Source organism: Hermetia illucens, chromosome 4 (genome assembly GCF_905115235.1).
Source record: "Hermetia illucens chromosome 4, iHerIll2.2.curated.20191125, whole genome shotgun sequence".
NCBI lineage: Eukaryota > Metazoa > Arthropoda > Insecta > Diptera > Stratiomyidae > Hermetia > Hermetia illucens.
The window spans coordinates 54,216,861-54,225,468 of record NC_051852.1 but is presented as its reverse complement, the minus strand read 5'-3'; the positions used below and the strand labels follow the sequence as shown (position 1 = coordinate 54,225,468).

General features: G+C 44.3%; 1 protein-coding gene across 6 annotated transcripts in view; it reads left to right on the top strand.

Moving 5' to 3' along the window:
• The first annotated feature begins 3,591 nt into the window (after positions 1-3,591).
• LOC119654235 overlaps positions 3,592-8,608 on the top strand; it is a 277,681-nt gene continuing 272,664 nt past the window's right edge. For 4 of the 6 annotated variants that reach the window (XM_038059465.1, XM_038059467.1, XM_038059466.1 and 1 more), the window contains exon 1: positions 3,593-4,299. The gene's annotated coding sequence lies outside the window, so the exon portion shown is untranslated. Of the gene's footprint in view, positions 4,300-8,608 lie in introns of all 6 variants that reach the window. The other 2 variants (XM_038059464.1, XM_038059463.1) reach the window with 1 other exon arrangement.

Sequence of the window (8,608 nt, the reverse complement as noted above, 5' to 3'; positions counted from 1 at the left end):
CGCAGCCACGCTCTCCCAGTTTGCCTTGTTACTCCAACGTGTTTCAAACTTCTTATCGAAGTGAAACCTCGTTGTCATGTTGTCCCTCGGTATCAGTAATTCGGGATACCGCCTAGAAAGGATATCAATCTTCCTTCGATTTAGGCAGCTGCCCGCATCACTCATACTACCGGCTATCCTGAATATTGATCTCCTTGCCTGCATCTGTATGTGCAGATGGAGAGGGGTTAGTCCCAGAAGGACCTCCAGGAATGCCGTTTGGCATGTCCTCATTGCCCCACTGATACACATGCAAGCCAGCCTTTGGAGCTTATGTAATTCTCTGGCTTGTGTGCTGAGATGGGTTCTTTCTGCCCAGATTACCGCTCCATAGGTAATCATTGGCCTTACTATTGCAGTATATATCCAAAGTAGTATCTTCGGGCTGCAACCCCACTTTTTCCTGCTATGGATCTGCAAGTCATCAGAGCCCTCGTGGCTTTCCGACATGTGTCTTCCAGAGTAATTTTTGGTCTAGCGTAATTCCCAAATATTTGACCTCTGTTTCTCGTTTCGCCTCCATATCATGTAATATTATGGCTTTAAGGTGATCCAGCTTACGCCTCCTAGTGAATGGTGGTTTTGGTTGGGTTGATCCGCAGTCCCACCTTCCTGCACCAGGCCGTTCTCTTGGGATTCCTTATTATTCTTTTTATTTCGGAGTTACCCTCAATGTCGAATCTGATTATCCTGTGATCAGACATTGAGGGTTCATCCGACACCCTCCAATTTCTGACTATCCCCTTCATTAGGGTATTTCCTAGAGTTATATCTAGTACCTCTTGTCTGGTGCTGGTCACAAATGTTGGAGTGTTCCCTACGTTGTATATTTCTAACTTATTGCTGAGAATAAATTCGAGAAGGTACTCACCTCTACGATTAATGTCGCTGCTTCCCCTTCCGTTGGCATCGCAGCCGAGAAAAAGTGATAACGCCCTTTCCTCGCAATACTCCGTCAGCTTTGCGACTTGTTCCGGTGGAGCCCGGCTCTCGTCTCCTGGGAAGTATCCCGATGCTACAACTGCCTGTCGAGTGCTCCTCCCGGCTTCCAATGAGACTTGGATAGCCACAAGGTCTCCGGTTAAGAACTCTGAAAGACATATGTATTTTAAGTTACGTTTGAGAATTATGCAAGCTCTTGGTTCTTCACAAGAGGAGTCCCAAATTACCTGCATGTCTCCTCCTTGCAGACCGCGAATTTGCTCCCGGTACACCCAGGGCTCCTGAGCCAGCACTATTCCAATGTTCTCCTCGGAATTTGCCCTTGCAATCACTGCAGATGCAGCTCTCGCATGGTGGAGGTTTATCTGGGCTATCTTAGTGCTGGCCATTGGCTCCGTTATTATTTGGAGCTCTTCTCCACTGTCGGAGTGTTACCCTCCTCCTCTGACATGGCGCTTTCCTCCGCGTCGCTGTCCACCCCGAGCCCTAGGAGTCCTAGGTCTAGGTCGTCCAGCTTCTGCTCTTCACTGGGCAGCAGGTCTATTTCCCTGGTTGATCCAGTTCTTTCCGCCTCTATGGCTTCCGCGACTTCTTCAGGGACCTAGGTAAGTTTTTCACCCGATGCCTCCTCCGAGGTCTCTTTCCTTGGCTTTTCCTTGTGCACATGCACGGGTATGTTGCCAAACACCAATTTCAACGTCCAACCCTTGATTATCTGCTTGACGACAAGTTCCTCAATGATTTCCTGTTCCTCCCGAGTGAGTATTTGCTCGGGAAACCTTTTTGGCAGTATGGCCAGTCGAATGCCCTTGAGCGCACTAGCATAGCTAATGCCGGGCTTCCTGGGTCCTGCCTTCACTCCTGCCCTGCCCGGGTTTTCTCCTCCCGTGGTTCAGGTCTGGATTTTTTGGGAGCATTCCCTTCATGCGGACTGATCTCTGCTGCTCCCCGCTTTCTCGGCTCCGGTAAAGATGGCTTAGGTCTGTCCTGAGCCTTCTTAAGGGCCTCTTCTGGTTTCAGGCCTTCCTTCAGATAGCGCAGGTACCATTTAACCCCGGCGCCACTGAGACCTGTCTCCTTCCTGACGTCTGTTATATTTATCTCAGACGTGCTTTTGCTGGTCCCTGCTCTTTGAGCAGTGGTGTTCGTTGGCTGTAGTCCACGCAGTATACCAATGCTCACCTTGGATCCACTGCTTGACGTCCCAACTTCTCCCTTCTTGGGTGTAGTCACCTGGCTCTCAGTAATTCGGAGACGTGCCTCCGTCTGATTAACCAGTTTTGGTGCGGTACGGGGCCCCGCTTTTTTAGTTTTTGTTTTCTTTTCTAGTTTTGTACTCATTTGATGCCCACGAGTATGGGGGTTAAGAGGTCCGCCGTGCCATAGCCCCCCGTAGCACGGTAAGGTCTAACTTACTCACTGAGGCGACCAGGTATCAGTGAGGCTCCGTTCGAATACAGTCAGTTACCCCCGACTGCAAACTATCCAATGGGCACGGTTCACATGACACTCTGGATTGGGGGAGGTGTTTTTCGACTCCCCAGTCTAGATCCGTAGCGTTTTGTTAATAGTAGGGTCACCTCGTACAGGGTGTGGCGCTCACCACTCATTAACGGTCTTGGTAGACGAGAGGCTTGGCCCCTGAAAAGGCACACACCGTCCCAGAGGAGAGACAACTCATCCTTAGAGAGAGATAGGTTGGCCTCAGGGAGCTATGTTGCGCATCAGTCTATCCTGCAGTGCACTGCTTGACCCCTTTTTTTTAAAAAAAGGTAGTTACATCCGCATCATCTGCTCGGTATGAATTAACGAGACTGCGACAACAATGGTTTACAAGATAAGATTAATGATAGCTGGAAGTATTTTGACATTAAGAAACGGAATAGCATTAACTACGTTAATTATAGTCAGACTTGGGACCGGTTTCGGCAGAATTCGATATGACTTGAGTAGTAGGTAATACACTGAGACACTTGCTATCATTTGGACAGGATGTATGGGAGAAGGAGAGTGGCAACGCGGGAGGAGGAAGGATGTACCTAGTAAACCCGATGGGTCATACCATTATGCGCAACCCATGGCGTGCCTGATCGCATGCAGGTTTACATTTGCAGTTCAAGTCGTGAACAGACTGAGGGGCTAGATGTACATAGTAAAGTAATAAAGGCAACTCCACCACGTCAAAATATTGTCATTGAAGGACTTACTCGGCAAAGTCATTGTCCATTTCTAGAGCCAAGTGCACTGGTAGTCCTCGACGCAGATGAACTGCAGGATATTATTTTGGCTAAATTATCGATTATTGGATAGCTGCATCCTTCTGGTTGACAGTAGAGTTTTCATGTAGTGATCCTTCTAGTCGCCGTTCATTACACTGATGAGAGGCGAGTGATGTCCTTTTTGCACGGCAGGACTGCTATGGAATTATTTTCAGCTCGGACACTTTTCGCCTGAAACTCCCCTGCCTGCAGTTTTAGAATCACTGTTCTTCATGCATATGAATTCAAGGATATGCGCAGAATCCGTTTGAAAAGCGTGCACTTTCAGCAGTATTGCCATGTCATGGTAGTGCAGACGTCGACGGTAGTGCGAACTATTTTAACATTCTGACTACGACTATGTGATTTTCGAATGCAGTCTCGAATGTCGTAGTACTACTCCCTTGGAGACCGTGGTAAGCTTTCAGTGCGAAGACCAGGGAGTAGGAATTCCTGGCTGCTTCCGTTGTGGCTATTCGCGAATATCGCTCCGGTAACTACAAATTAACTGAAAGTTGGAAGGCAAGGCAACACTAAGGGTGTTATTTTTTAAGAAAGTAGTTCCTAACTTTGATGAAATCGTTCAGTACGAAATAAAATTTCATGGTTCGTGGGTGAACGTAGGCGATTTCGTGCGCGAGTTAATTTGCAATAACTACTTTGTACAATAGTAATGAATCTCAAGTAAATTAAGAAAATGCGACGGTTAAAAGGATCTGTTTGGTTGACGGTCGCGAGTTGCGGTAGTCCCGCCAGCCGCGCGAAGGTCCTCCGAAAGAAATAGTGTCCATTGTCTCGAGTGACTTGTGATGTGTGCTGCTAGTTACATAATAAGGGTCGAGATAATATTATTGAATTATTGTTCTAGAAAACTTGGGGAATGTGTGTGGCGAAAAGTATGCTTCTATGTGAGACGACATCTTTTCAAATTGTGACTAATACTAACTAAGTGTGAATAACTCAATCTGCATAAAGGCGACCAGGAGCAGCGTCTACAGCCAACCCTCATTGCAGCGTCTTACATCCAATGGACTCTATTTCGCATCTCGCTTTCTTGAAGGTGAATAGCGCATCTTATTATTTCCTCGTTTCTTTCCAGTGCGAACTCCGACTCGTGGATTTAGGGATTTCAAGGGTTTTTCTTATTTGAAAAGCGTTATAAAAAGCTTTGAATGGAAGAGCGTTCGGGGCGAATAATAATTTGAAATTCTTATTCTTAGCATTAAGGCGGCTTAATATCATTTGCTGGGGGATTTGGAAATGTACTATTAAATGGGGACACCCAGAACTTTAACCGATAGAAATCTGGCTATAGTTGTTTGCCGAATCTGCCGAAAAATAATTTTGCCGAAGATCAGTCCCAAGTGTGGAACCCTCGACTAAATATGCAGCCACGAGTGCAACCAAATGCAATTTAGTATGTAAGTTTCCTGCCAAGAAAAGTTCAAAGAGACACTATCCGTGACACCTTAGAATTCGGTATATGTATGGATTTATCGATCGATTTTATTTTTATGAAGAAGAAAAGATACTGTGCACAATGCCACAAGAAACTAGAATGGGGTGTTGTTAGTTTCCACTTACTAATTTCTACGATTTCTGACCCGATTTCGTGTCAGCTATTTGGAGCTACCCCCGGCTATTGAGGATTTTGATTTTTTTCTCTGACCCAGTATTTGTAGGCCGCAGGCAACAGTAGATATAAATGTTTCATCGCTTTATAATGCGAGTATGGTAGATAAGAAAGTGGGTATATGTCTGCACTCGAATAGATCTGTTCACGCCAATAAAAATGATGAGGTGGTATCAAGCTTTCTCTTTATCAGCGTTTTCTTCACGGAGCTTCGTTCGGATGGGGCAGCACCCCTATACGAGTAGAAAGGAGCTAGATCAAATATCCCGTACGGTAGGAAAACATTCACTTCACACATATTTGAACAATATTTGGAGAGTTCCTTTCATTGCGTTTCGGTTGGGTCAAAACAAAAACTCGTGACATTCATGAAATAGAGCTGATTCTCGATAGCCCCAAGTTCGTCATTCTTGTCATATAAATGAACTACATGTACACACACAGGCCTTTGGTTGCTTTGCGGCTGAAGTCGGAACCTTATAAGAGAAAAGCGGGTTCCCCGAAATCGAAATATATTGGCGGACTACACGTCCAGGGGGATGATTTTACCTTTTTCCCGAGGCGAACTAATACGTTCCCTTGTCTACGAGATGATACCCAAGTCCTATCTTTTGGGATTATTATGTGTCACGGGGAATTCCAGGGGCCATGCTAACCAACACTCAAATCGAATATGACATCGAGGCCATGGTGAATAATTACTGAGGGAACTTCTAATTTGTGTGGAGACTGGGAAGAGAGCAATCTTTGCGTAGATTGGAGGCACAATATAAGATTAGCGTGAAACGTTCCGAATGCCTAAGTTCAGAAGTGAGTTGCTGACCTGTTTAGGGAATATACCTTGTTAGGACATCCTTGAAAATGATATCGTTTTATTGTTTGAAATGAATAAATACTGACCATTGCCCTGTACTTCACGCTATGTCTTTTCGAAAAGTTTGGGTTTCGTTTCAATTATTTCACACCACATAGTTTTAGGATCACATCCTGGTATCTTCTGGGGAAGTCGACTCTATTGCATAACATAATTAGAGATGTCGCTCCTTTCCCTGATATATGTCTAATCGACATCCACTTTCACCTTATAATCAATTTGTCTATTCGAGGCAAATCATGACCCTTACACGACTATCTTTATACGAAATTGGGTCAGACAGATTTTTTCGATGACCTTTCTGTGAAGAGTTTGGGCGCAGACCTGGATCGTCTAAGTGATAATGGCGGCCACATGCTATGCGTTTTTCTTATAGAAGAACAAAGAGAGTATATGGAGTGGAAAACTCCGCTTGATGTAAGTGCTGACGACATTTCTCATTAAATTCAAGATATAAAATTCAGCGCTATTGTCAAGAGATAAAAGCTACCTAGTTGGACAATTTACTGTCCAGTAATGCGGCGAGGAGAATGCGTTGACCAGGACAATTGAGTAAATTTATATTAATTTGGTGAAATCTATTTGGGAATCGCGGGATATTGCGGATTAGTTGTCAGAAATAAATAAAATGCAAGCCTTAGTACACGGAGCAACCGTTGTAGGAATTTCCATGAGAGTAAATTTTATAAAGATAGTCACCGTAAGAAAGACAGGTAATTAAGGCAGATCCCAACTTTCCTGTTACAGCTAGACATACCAGAAAGTAATTGGAGCGCCACAGTATAGGGAGGTTGTGATGATTGAACTGCTTTTGTCGTAACTCTAGTTCTGGATTTGTGGTGTTTTTATTGTTGAACGGCTGATAGGTTACGGAAGGATTTAATTCCCGATTACGATTAGGAAATTTGACTCGTCTACCGAATTTCGTTGGGTTTGCCACTGTAGGTGTTACTACGATAGTGTCTTGTTGTTGGTCCGATACCAAGTTCCTTTCAATTTCGTCGAGCATTGCTTATGCAGGTTTATATCGATCGATAGAGATGGAGAAATTTAGCGCCGTTGCTGGATTGTTAGTCGAGGAATCCTTATGGAAGATGTACCGCGGGTCATAAATAATATTTGTAGCGATTACGCCCAAGCCTTCCTTCTAAATTGCGCAGATGTCTAGCCAAACGTGAGGTAATGTTTCTGTTTAGCGACTGTTGCATCTATTCTCGTTTTGAGCTGATGATGAAAATGATCCACCATGCTATTAGCTGCAGGATAATAAGCTGTATTTCCGATACCGGTTGCACCGGTCAGGTTATTATTGAATTCTTGAAATGAACTCGATTCAAATTGTCTTCCCTAAAGTCATATGCTGCATTTGGAGATCGAGGCTCTGGCTCTGGAAGCTCTCTGTTGTCGTGATTAAATGGTAAGTCAGTTGGGTTATGCTGTTAAAAAATGGTTTTCCCTACTGGATGATGCCAGTAGATACATCACATCACGCCTTAAGTCGAAGCATTGCGTCTCGCTGTTGTAACTTTTTTAGCGCTTTGTTAGTGAACTGGAGTGCTGCAAGCATTGGGTAATGAATACTGGATATCGGTAGCAAACTGGCTGATGTAATGTAGCCGCCGAAGCTGATGGGGCGAGCACTGCTTGCAAAGCGAAAGTTGGCGGTATGTGATCCGTGAAAATGGTGAACTCTTTTGTTGTAACCTTATGGAATAGGCAGTAGTTTCGTATTGTTGGTTCTCTATTTGCTTTCCGCCAAAAGAAATCCAATGGCTCCCAGCTATAATCACCCTATTCTTGATACTGTTCCAATCGCAAAGTCAGATGCAAGATGGCCATAAGTAAGACGTTTTGGATGCTCGATAAGCGTAGTACGTTCCAGTGTCTTTTTGTTAGCCTCAAAAGTTGCGGTGGGTCCTCAGGTGTAGTTGATTTGTAAATTTTCTTTGATTTTGTCGCAGAGAATCTCCTTGGGTAGTGTCTGTACTCCTACTACATACTTAAGAGTCCTTGGAAATATTTTATGTTGGTTAACTGCGTGGTGTATATGGGACTTCGGTTGCTAGGGAAGTGTTCCTTCCTTTGAGGCAAGGTATCCTAAGAAATTAACCTTTTACGCTTATCATCCATGTAGGCATAGCAGAAATCATCGCTTCGTCAATAGATCCATGTAGTTGATGCGCTACATTGCGTAGATGATTGCAATAAATGAGAACTCGTATAGGTCGAAGGGTGTTGTAATGGCAGTTTTCGATATATCTTCTAAGCTACCGGGATCTGGTTAAATATCCTCGTCAGGTATATTGTGGAAGGAACAGTTTTACTGTAAAGTGCTTGGGCGAAATCTTAGATGTGTCGAGCTTGGTATTTTTCGACGCAGGTATGGCTGTTCAATGCGCGATAATTTACGCACAGACTTCTTGCGGCTCCGTCGCTGATATGGTTCCTCCGCTATTTTTTTATGACGTACAGTCTGCCACCATTCCTTTGAAGCTAAGCTGTGTTGTTGAATTTCGGAGGTATATGTTTTGATTATGTGGAAGAAGTCCGTAATGAGTTAAAAAAATCTTCTCTGAGTATGTGCCTTGAAACGTCCCTTGAATCTCCAAGACAACTCCCGTCGGACTACAAGATTGACGATTCCGTATGTGGCAAAAGGTAACCCCATTTGCCGACGAATAGTGTCTTTTATATGGTCGTTGGATGATTTTGGAGCGCGGATAATCGCATATATCATCAACTGTGTCTATGCGGAACCGTAGGTTTTTTTAATAAAACATTGACGTGTCCAGATAGCTGAGTGGTTAGAACACAAGGCTGTCATACGGAAGGTCGCAGTTCAAATCTCACTGGTGACAGTGG